Source organism: Solanum tuberosum, unplaced genomic scaffold, assembly GCF_000226075.1.
Source record: "Solanum tuberosum cultivar DM 1-3 516 R44 unplaced genomic scaffold, SolTub_3.0 scf00265, whole genome shotgun sequence".
In the NCBI taxonomy this organism is placed as follows: domain Eukaryota; kingdom Viridiplantae; phylum Streptophyta; class Magnoliopsida; order Solanales; family Solanaceae; genus Solanum; species Solanum tuberosum.
Genome location: NW_006239189.1, coordinates 114712 through 126752, shown reverse-complemented (window position 1 = coordinate 126752; position 12041 = coordinate 114712). Strand labels below are relative to the sequence as shown.

The following is a 12041-nucleotide window of genomic DNA, read 5'->3' as shown; positions in this document are numbered from 1 at the left end:
TGTTGTTGAAGTCCCTTGTTGTTTTGGGCATGTTTTTGGTTGTGTTTTGAGCTGAATCTATGGTATGTTGAGGGATTTTATGACCCTTATTGTTTGGGGTTAAAACCCTTGAAGTAAGGGTGGTTTAGAGTTGGTAAAACAAGGTGAGAAAGTCGAGTTTTCTGGGCAAGGGGTTGGCGCGTCGCGCCTGCCAGCGCCCCCCAAAAGGGATTCTGAAGTTTCCCCCTTGGGGGTGGTGCGCCTCTCAGAGCGCCAGCAGGCCCCCTCTGAAGTTTTGGGGCTGGCGCTCCGCGCCTTGCAGAGCGCCAAGGATGCCAAGTTCCCCCATTCTTTTCACACTTCCTCGTGCATGCTCCTAGGTATTATACCCATGTTTCCTAGTTGTTTTCAACACTTCAAGTTGCGTTTAAATGTCAAGAACTCATCCATAACATGTGATTATATATCTTGAATCCATAATTCAATTCAAGGCGAGTTAGTATCAAGTTAAAGAGAAGTTAGAGTCAAGTCAAGCAAAGTTAAGAAATTAGTTCAAGCAAGTTTTCAAAGTTGTTCAAAAGTCTTTATTGAACGTTTTCACTTCATTCTAAGGCTCAAGTTGCAAGTCAAGTAAAGAGTAAAGAGTCCAGAGTTTCAAGTTGAGTTCATTTCTCAAAGTTATTAGGGAACTATGTATTCCCAAAGAAGTTTTAAAGAAATGTTTTTACATTTAGACAAGGTTGGAAACTAAAATTTCCAAAGAGCCTTCGGGCTAGTTTTTGAGTAATTATCTCATTCAGCAGGAAGTATATGTTTTAAAAACATAAGAGCAAGTACATTTTTGGGAGTAGTATCGAGCACCGAGTTGGGGGAGCGTTCAAGGAAACCCACAGCCCCCCTAGAACCATGTTAGCCACCATGGGTAGAAAATGATCATACTTTTTAGATGAATCTTTTTCCAGATAGACTAGTGGATCCATTAGGCAGTTCAGGTCTTATATCTTTGGCCGGGTATAAGATGCTCTGGCAGCGTGAGGTCGATCGCTGTATCATCACTATAGCTTCATGTGATGGTTGTCGGTTAGAGAAACTCCCACAGCAGTTATTGTATTTTTATACACAAAGAGTATTGTATTTGTATATACATCAGTTCATTTGTATTTCTATATACATCTCAGGCTTATTGTATCTTTGCATACACACAGAGTTTATAACATGTTTTAAACAGTCTTTCTTTATATCGCACTTGTTTTAAATTGCCTTATATTGAAAGAAGTCAGTCAGGTTGAGTTGAGTTTCCAGCTCGCATACTTGTACATTCCATATACTGATGCCAGTTGGCCTGCATCTTATGACTATGCAGACTCAGGTACCCAGGATCAGCATCCAGCACGTCGTTGATCCAGCTGAGTACTCCAGAGTCAATGGTGAGCCTCCTTGCATTCCGGAGGACTCAATTATTTTGTGTTCTTAGTTTTGTTCTATTAGGGTGTTGCGGGGTCTGTCCTAACATCCATCTCCGATTTTTAGAGGCTTCATAGACAGTCAGTCAGTTAGTATTGAGTCTCTCATCTATGTATATATATGTAAATATTCTATTTTGAGACTCGAGTTGCCTTTTGGCATGTTATGCATCAGTTGGTTGTTTTATAACCTTTTCATTGCATTGAGTTGTGCTGTTGAGTTAAGTTTCCGCTGAGTTAAGAAAGCCAGGCCAAGGGTTCGCTTGGGGCTAGCAATGGTCTCCGAGTGCCGGTCCCGCCCAGGGTGTAGGCTCGGGGCGTGACAAAAATGATAACATTTTTTCATACATTAAGGATCGTTTAATTTTGATATCAATAACATACCTAATGAAATTTGGGGAGGGTAAAATATACGCAAATCTTAACATTTCCTCGTGAAGGTAGAACGATTGTTTCCGAAAGTTCCTTGACTCAAGTACAACAAATCCAAGTATAAAGAAGAATGAGGCAGTGAAGAAAATATAGCAAACTGTAACAAGAAATAAAACAATGCAAAGTCTACCAGAAAGGAGACAAAAACATCAATTATATAATGTGATAATTGAAACACAATAAACAACATGCTAGGATAGATTAAATATTGAAAACAATAATAAACAATGATAAAAAAAAAAGAAAAAAAGAAAAAAAAAAGAACTACAATGATATACCTAGCACCATGTCAAACCCCAACCACAAGACAACATTACATTACCTACTAACCTTCTAAATTCTATCCTAATACGTCCTCCACGTACACCCTCCTATCTAAGGTCATGTCCTTGGTAACCTGAAATTTCATCATATCTTGTCTTATCATGGGAGAAGCTATCCTTTGTCACGACCCAAAAATAGACATGATGACACTTCACACTTGAACTCCATTTTTAGCTTCAAAATTGAAAAATTATTGTGATTTAGATGATTGTTGTGAAAAATGATTAGCAAATGATTAACTAAGTATAAATCAATAGCTACAAATTGATTTGGTACTCCTGAAGACAATTTTAGAGACTACCATTAAAGAACTTTGGAAAAAGTCTGAAGAAATCATGAAATGTATATGGTGATTTTGTGATATCAAGAATAATTTCATTTTGAAAAAGTTGGATTAATTATATAACCTCTAATTGAAAATTAACACATGGACTATTTAATGAATTTTAGACCACTAAATATTTGAGTGGCTTAGTTGGAAATTCGGTAATAGATTATGGAGACATTGGACTATTTTGTCGGCATGTAGTACTAATATATTTTGTCTTTAATTACTTGTCCATTTTTTCTTTTTGAGTTATCCCTAATTACTTGTCCATTTTGACAAATCAAGAAAGAATAAATTATTATTTTTTACCTTTTATACCCTCAATTAATTACTTCGAAAAAAATAAAACTTATTAAATATTTAAAGTTTTAAATTCATGTATTTCATAATTAATAGGGTAAAATAGTAAGGTCAATCATTGGTTTAGATATGTCAATTAAAAAGTGAACGAGTAATTAGGGTGAGAGGCCATATCTATCACGTTCCTCTATAAAACATAATGAAACTTTGCAAGTTTGAGCATTAAAGAAAATGTCAGCATTATATGATTTCAGTATTTCTTCTTTTCTGCTTTTCTTAGTCCTCTGCTTTCTAGTACAAACCATTGAGGCACAAAATTACAGTCGTCTTCTTCCTCAACATGAAAGTAATCTTTCTCATTCTTCGCATATAAAGTTTGAATCTTTACAGAAAAAATCCATTTTTTATGAGTTGTTGTATACAACTTTTTATGGTTTTTGCAGAGAATGCTCTTATAGAAATAGCGGAGCAGTTGGGTAAAAAGGACTGGGATTTTGATTTGAAATCCTTGTAATGGTCAACACAAATTGGACTACACCAAAAATTGACAGTACATCGACGTATGTCAACAATGTAACCTGCAATTGCTCTACCCCTGATGGTTTCTGTCATGTACAAATCATGTGAGCTTCTTCCTGTTCTTATTTGCCCCAATGTTTTTGGTATTAGAAAAATGCTTTCTTTCCAAAAAATAGATATTTCCCACCAAAAGATGAATTCCAACTCTTATTCCGACAAGAGGGATGGTAAGCACCCTCCACCTCCAACTCTATGGTTGTGAGTTTGAGCCAGGAGCAAGGAAAAGGTGGGAGTTCTAGGGAGGGTAAAAATTTTAAAAAAAGAAAAATTCTTACTTCAAATCAGTTGCTTTAACAAAAAATTATACATATTTATCTACTTCTAATGCAAAAAAAATAAAAATATCAGGAAAACATTGAACGCCTGCTATGAGTAGCATAGGCTCCTGCTTTTATACTATACCCCTAAACACTATATAATAATCCTCCAAGGTAAAACAGAAAAAATTCCAATGAAATGAACTTTATTTACATGACACACTATATATATTTCTTCCTCTATGTCAAAACACTGTTTATTTATCTGGAACCAGTTTGATTACTACACTGGGATATGAAAATTTTGAACTAATAAACAATCTTTGCTTTCATATTTGGATAATGTAAAGCAACAGGATTTCAAATTATAATGTTAACTCTTCTTATAATGTTAACAGATTACTCAAAGGACAAGATCTTGCAGGTGTTCTCCCTCCCTCCCTGGTCAAGTTACCTTACCTCAAGACAATGTACTGTTTAACTGACTTGGAAGTTGGATCTGTATTTTCAAACTCTTAGGAGTTTTTTTTTTTTTTTTTTAAACCAGATAATCATTATGATTATCCTTTGCCTGAGAAATATATTGTTCAACATCTGTCCTGCAGTGATGTCTCGCGCAACTATTTGAGTGGTACTATTCCCCCTGAATGGGCATCTATCAAACTGGAATATATGTGAGCTGCACTTGAATTGCACTTTATACTTTAGACATTACATACAAAAGGTCCCTTTAATTTAAACTATCCAATAATTCATGGTTTTCAGGTCTGTTATGGTGAATCGACTCTCTGGGCCGATTCCTAAATACTTGGGAAACATGACTACACTACTTTATATGTATGTTCTCTTGGATTTCAGCACACTCATGAGGATAAGTAGTCTTTTTTTTTAACATTTATTGAGATGGACTGCGAAACTTTCAGGAGTTTGGAAAATAACATATTTGATGGAACTATTCCAAAAGAACTCGGAAATATGGTTAATCTGCAGAATCTGTAAGGCCTTCCTAACTAGCCTCCTTTAGATGAAAAATGAATGGTTTTAGAATATCTTGACCAGTTAGTTGCCTTTTGCTTTGTGCAGCACTCTTAGTTTTAATAATCTCACAGGTAAGTTGCCTGAGGAAATCAATAAACTCACAAAATTAAAAGAACTGTGAGTACCTCTGAATATACTTTCAATATAATGCCCTCTAGGTCCTATTGCATTCCTGTTTGTCTGAAGTCTCCTTCTTTCCCTTTTGGCATCAATGCAGTAGGCTGAGCGGTAACAACTTCACCGGAATATTTCCTAGCTTTGAGAGTTTGAAAAACCTTACGGCATTGTGAGCATTTTCACACCATTTGATGTGTAAAAGCTAGTATTTTCTACTTAGATTTAAATTAAATCAAACTTCATGCTTGGTTTACAGAGAGATTCTAGCTTCGGGTTTTGAAGGACCTGTACCACCAAGCATTTCTGTCTTTTTTGGAATGAAGGAATTGTGAGTTGTTTTCTAGGTTGCATACTTTCTTTAGTTGCTTATTATGGTGTCCCCTTTTATTTGGTTGGGATTTTATATTAATATGATGTCTTTACAGAAGAATCAGTGACTTGACTGGAAGTGCGTCAAAATTTCCGCCACTAGAGAACATGACAGGCCTAACTAAATTGTAAGTAATTCTCTTGGATTTGCTTTTATACATTAATGGTTCCATAGTTGTTGAAAGTGTTCTCTTTCCTGAAACTAATTTGTGACTGCAGGATGTTGAGGAGCTGCAATTTATCAGGGCAGATTCCTTCTTACATAGCTAATATGTCTCAATTGAAAAGTCTGTAAGTTTGCCTTCCCTCTGATTTGTTTCTTTCTTTTTTGATATCCTTTACTTTCTCCCTTCCATACACTGCTGTTTAACCGAATTTATGTATGAGGCCTTCTTGATTATTGTCACGAATTCTGCTCAGTGTTTAGACTAGGAAACAGGAGGAGGGGAATTTCAACCTAGCCAAAATTCTTTCATTACATAATCTTTAAAATATTCTCCATGCTATAGGTCTCAAGTTGGTATAGTATTTTTTTCTGGTTTGAATATGGTTCTTTTTGGGCAGAGATCTAAGCTTCAACAGGCTTGAAGGACCAATCCCGCTGGATCTGGAGCGCCTGGACAAACTGAAGAACTTGTAAGTGACAAATTTATCATACTCTAAATTCTTCTTTTAGCTTGCCTGACTATATGCCGGTCGTAAATTCTCAACAAAGCCAATTTCTTCTCCTTCATTGAAATACATAGGATAAAATTTATACCTGAGACTTGATGTCAATGAGCCGAGTCTTCAATCACATTTAATGCAAAGAAATTTTAGTTTCTGACATTTTATAGGTTATTTAGAGCTTGATTCATTTATTTTGAAGTTTTTTGTTCAAATTGATATCTGTTGAATTAAAGATTTTGCTTCACAAGGTACCTGACAAGCAATAGACTTACTGGACCAATTCAAGATTGGATCGAAAATAGAAATCCCGACTAGTAAGTTTATTACTTTGGATTAGCATGGTTTTGCTTATAACCTACTCATGCCATGAGAATGCTAGATTCTCTTCATCACAAGAACTTAAGATTCTAAGGGCATATAGCCCATAAATGCCAATTTTTCATACATATAGTATCCCTAAAAGAATTTCTTTTTGTGCAACACACTTGTTGATTTTGCTATGCACCATTTGAAGTTTCATAGATCTATCTTACAACAATTTCAACGAAAGCTCCGTGCCAACTACTTGTCGGGAAACCCCTGTATGATCCTTGAACCTTGGTCTTCTTCCCACTCATTTTTGTTATTGGGACACCATCTGTCGTTATCTCTAAGCTACATTTCCTTCTTCTTATCAGAAACTTGTTCAAAAGCTATAACTCAACAAAAAAGTCGTAAGTTATTTAACTTGTCTTATAAGACACTTGATGCATAGTTTTTCTCTTTAGAGAATTATCAACTGGTTCATGCCTTCTGACCCTCTTTCCAACTTGATACAGAGAACTTGGGAAATGCTTGTTAACTTGTTCAAAGAGTAAGTTTATCTTTCTACAAGACTATGATTCATTTTCTCTCTATCTAAGATTTTGTTCTCATATACTCTACTGCTTCTTTTAAATATACAGTACATCAAATTCTTGTTGATAAAGGAGAAAGAGAGCGCTTGACAATTTTGTTTCTTACTGTGTCATGTTACATAAAGGCAATGTTGGATAATTGTTTTAATTATATACAGATTGGTATTCAGTGCACATAAATTGTGGTGGAGAGAATGTGACAATAGGGGACACGACTTACGAAGCAGATGAAGATTCCGCAGGTGCTGCAAAGTTTGTCAACAGGAAAGAGAGCTGGGGATCCAGCAACACCGGGGACTTCTGGTATGTTAACATAACATCGTACAAGTACAAGGCAACTAACGTATCTTCCATTAAGGGACACAATTCTGAACTATACACGACAGCTCGGCTCTCAGCTTTATCTCTAACTTACTATGGACGTTGTTTAGCAAATGGAAACTACACTGTGACACTGCACTTTGCAGAGATTGTTATAAGAGATAACCGATCTTTCCAGAGTCTCGGAAAACGGATGTTTGATGTCTATATTTAGGTCAATTAAATATAAATCTGAGTATTGAGTCAAGGTTTAGGGGCAGTTCGCTAACAATATAACTGGATGCAGGGTGAAAGGAAGCTCAAAGATTTTGACATTAGAACTACTGCTGGAGGAGTTGATACAGCTTTGACAAGAAAGTTCAATGCATCTGTAGAAGATGGCATTCTAGAAGTGCGTTTTCAGTATGCTGGGAAAGGAACAACAGCTGTCCCTAGAAGAGGAAGCTATGGCCCTTTAGTTTCTGCCATCTCTTTTGAAGCTAGTAACACTACTATTACCCTTTGTTTCACTTATTTCTCTTTCACAGACTCTCTACACTTTATTCTATTACCTTGGTGACCTTTTACATGAAGAAATTATGATACTGCTTCCACATGTTAATTATTCTCAGAGAGCCTAGAGAAAAAACTTCATCTTTTTCCTCAAATCACTTTAAGATTAAAAGCATAAAAACAAATGTAAGTGCATTTTACACTCTTCCTCTTCCTTTTTCTATATCATAGATTTCAAGCCCCCTTCAAATCACAAAAAGATGGCTCACATCATTGCTGGAGTAGTGGCGTCCTCATTAGTTCTCCTTTTTACAATATTCTTTGTTGCTTGGAGGAGAAGCAGAAACAGTATATCAAAGGAAGAAGGTGATGCTACAGTACCAGCCTATTTTGTGTCTTATTTCTTAAATAGATAGAACTTACTGTATTGTGTTCTCCATGATTTCCTGAAAAGTTCTTATCAAAATAAAATGATGGATTTTGAAAACAAGAACATTATGGAGATGCGCATTTCATACAAGTACATGATTTTCCACATTATATGGAAGTGTCACACATTTTAAATGGTTTTTTTTTACTGCAAATGTACAGAATTAAGAGGACTGGATCTACTGACTGGTGTATTTACCATCAGACAAATCAAAGCCGCGACAAACAACTTTGATGCTGCAAATAAAATTGGGGGAAGGTGGTTTTGGCTCCGTCTACAAGGTGCATCTCAATCTGATCACTCACAAGCTTTCTGCTCTTTCTCTCTCCACATACCAATGCCTCATCCCATGCAGTCATTTACTTACACATGCAAGCAGAGGAAAATCCAAGATTTTAAAGAGTTGCCAAAAAAAGGGAAGATATATATTGTTTTTGAAACTGACCAAAAAGGAAAGTAAGACAAATAAATTGAAATGGATGGAGTATAATTTTAAAGTTTTTTCACATATTACTACAGTACAAATGAAAAGGATGGGTTCAATTGATGTTATTATAGGTCCTCCGTCCACTGCAGGGCACACTACAACCATTTACCTTGACCCTTTTTCGTTTAGCTACAACATCTAGAAGTGGATGTTATGCATGTATAGACAGCCATGACCTGTTTATTTCTTCTTTGTTTTTAATTAATAAGCAGGGTACACTACTGGATGGTACAGTCATTGCTGTTAAGCAGCTTTCATCCAAATCAAAACAAGGGAACCGCGAGTTTGTAAATGAGATAGGTATGATCTCTAGTTTACACCACCCAAATCTTGTCAAACTATATGGATGTTGTGCTGAAGGAAATCAACTTCTATTGGTGTATGAGTACTTGGAGAACAATAGCCTCGCCCGTGCTTTATTTGGTAATTTACTATCCTTGCTCATTGTTTTCAGTTACAACTTACAAGTCAAACAGAAAATAAGCTTAATGAAATAAGAAGAAATATTGCTCGTTCGTAATTCATGAAAGAGTTCAAAATGAGAGAAGGTATGCATAGATTCTTAGTTCTCATTAAAATGCAGGTCCAGAAGAACATCGTCTCCGAATAGACTGGCCAACAAGGCAAAAAATCTGCATTGGGATAGCAAAAGGCTTAGCTTTTCTCCACGAAGAATCGTCATTAAAAATTGTTCATAGGGACATCAAAGCAACAAATGTACTTCTTGACAAGAAACTAAACCCAAAGATCTCTGACTTTGGTCTGGCCAAACTTGACGATGAGGATAAAACACATATCAGCACTAGAATTGCTGGAACCATGTGAGTTTTCTGACAAGCTCTTTTATTCATGTTATGCTTTGTGTTCGTTGAGTAAGAAATATATCTGTTACTTACGGCACAGTAGGGTTAATTCTACATTTCATAACTTTCTGCAACGGCACCAGAACTTTGCAGCGTAAACTGATTGATGTACGTCCGTATGTTGTTTTCATACATGCAGCATATATACATTTAAGACCCTTACATTCTCTTTCTTGCATTTTCGATATCTTATACAAGGTAACTTGCAATAGTTTACATATTCTTAACCAAAAAAGGTGGTGAAGTTACAAGGACTAGAACATAATCGCTTGGCTTCCCTTAAAGAAGGCTCATTTGGAAGCTTGATCATATTTCTGGTATTGATTGCATTACTTCAATTTGAGTGATAGAAATGGTTTCTTAAAGTTTCTTCCAATGAACTTAACTTGTATCTCATCCGAATCAGCCATTCTTCATATACTGAAACATCAAGCATGAAGTTGATGCCACGTTTAGAAATAACACAGGCATGAATCTAAAGTTTTACTCTGTTCTGCAGAGGATATATCGCCCCTGAATATGCACTATGGGGATACTTAACCTACAAAGCAGATGTCTACAGTTTTGGAGTTGTTGCGTTAGAGATTGTTGCTGGGAAGAACAATATGAAATATCGCCCCAATGAGAAATTTGTTTGCCTTCTAGATTGGGTAACAACTCATTATCCCTGATATCAATTCCTATTTTCCAAACTTTTGAACTAGTATCTTTGCATTTTATTCAGGCCCTTGTTCTAAAAAGGGAAGGAAAACTGATGGAACTAGTAGATGAAACATTGAGTTCAGATTTCAAGAAGGATGAGGCTCTAAGGATGATAAACGTAGCCCTTCTATGTACCAATACATCTCCAGCACTTAGGCCAACCATGTCTGCAGTAGTCAGCATTCTTGAAGATCATCTTGACCTTCCTGAGTTTAGCTTGGAATCAAGATCCCATGATGATGATGATGAACTCAAGTTTCAAGGGTTAAGAGACAAGTATGACGAGATGCGGAGCTTGAGCGAAAGTTAAGCACTTACTCATTCATCCAACACTATAAGAAGAGAGTGCTCTTCCACTACATCTGAATCGGGTTAATTAAATTCACAGTCAGATCAATACTGTGAAACAAAGAGCAACAGATTTTAGTTTACGACTAAATATGTTTTCTGGGTTTGCACGTGTAACCCGTATTAATGAGTATATTATTTCTTAAAAAAATAAATACTATTAAAAAATATGATTTGAGTTCTTTTTTTATAAAATATGTCTAATTGTGGTTTCTTACTTTGTCTTACTACTAATTGTGACACTCCAATTTCATGACCTCCAAGTGAATGCACCGAGATAATAATATAAGAAGTTAATTAAATAAACTCTATTTACAAGTCAAAAAATAAGCTTGTAAAGCAAAAAAGAAAAGATAACAACTATTTAAATTGAATTTCTCAATAGTGTTAAAAGTTTCTTTTTGTTGGTAGAATAATGTTAAAAAGATTGCATGAGATTAATCCTCTGCAAATCGTGGTGCAATATTAGTGTTTCTTCAATTAAAAGGTTGAGAGGAGATTATTTACTTTTTGTACCAAAATAGTGTAAGATTAACTTTTAGTGAAAGGAAATCAAAACATTTCCACTTTTTTACTTTGCCTTTTGAATCTCCTGATAATTATAATGAATGTGTTCAAAATATTATATTTAATTTTTATCCACAAGCACTTTAAACTAATTAGTTAATTGTAAATATTTAAAACTAAGGTGTAAAAAGTCCTATTATTTATATTTTGAAAATCAGGATATTTATGAACATAACTACTATTTTTATATAGAATTTAATTTTCTCTTCATACATAACTTACTCACCATTAATCTAATGTTATATGTTTCACTTGGAAAAAAAAAAAAGCAAACATTTTATCACATTCATTCTTAAAGATGAAAGTTAATGTTTATGTAAAATTATAAGTATAAGAACAAAAAAAAAAAGATACATGTGAGCAAGACAATTAGGCTTTTTTTTTTTGCTGAATATTTGAGCATACAAAATAAAAATCTGAAATTAAAGCAAGTTGCTAACAAAACAACAATTCAACTATATGAAGAGATATAAAAGTCTTATTATGATTCTAATTACTACAAACACGTATAAAACTAACACACCAAGCTCTGCAGTAGTTGAATTTTTGTCTATTCTCATGACTGTATAAGGAGATCTCACAACTTTCACCACAAATTATGACATTATTTCACATTTTTAGAGCTCCTACACACAAGAATTATAGGAGTAGTAAATAAAAGTCTTTCTTGGAAAAGTTAAATTTATAGGACAAAAATTATGGAAACATGAGAAGTCACATGGAAAATTGAAAGGTCAAATACTATTAAAATAAATATAATGATTCTTTCATTGTCTTTATAATAAATAACTAACAATTCAAATAATAATTAAAATATTATTATTTAATATATAATTAATTAGATGTTTAATTTAGCCTAGAGGTAAAATAGTAATCTAACTTTTCATCTTTGGACCTTCCCAAAAATTACGGAAACATGAAAAGTCACATGGAAAATTGAAAGGTCAAATACTATTAAAATAAATATAATGATTCTTTCATTGTCTTTATAATAAATAACTAACAATTCAAATAATAATTAAAATGTTATTCTTTAATATTTAATTAATTAGAATGTTTAATTTAGCCTAGGGGTAAAAT

At 34.4% G+C, this 12041-nt stretch overlaps 1 pseudogene; it reads left to right on the top strand.

The window, feature by feature from the left end:
- The window catches only part of LOC102578576 (uncharacterized), an 83467-nt pseudogene extending 72881 nt beyond the window's left edge, over positions 1-10586 (top strand).
- The last annotated feature ends 1455 nt before the right edge of the window (positions 10587-12041 follow it).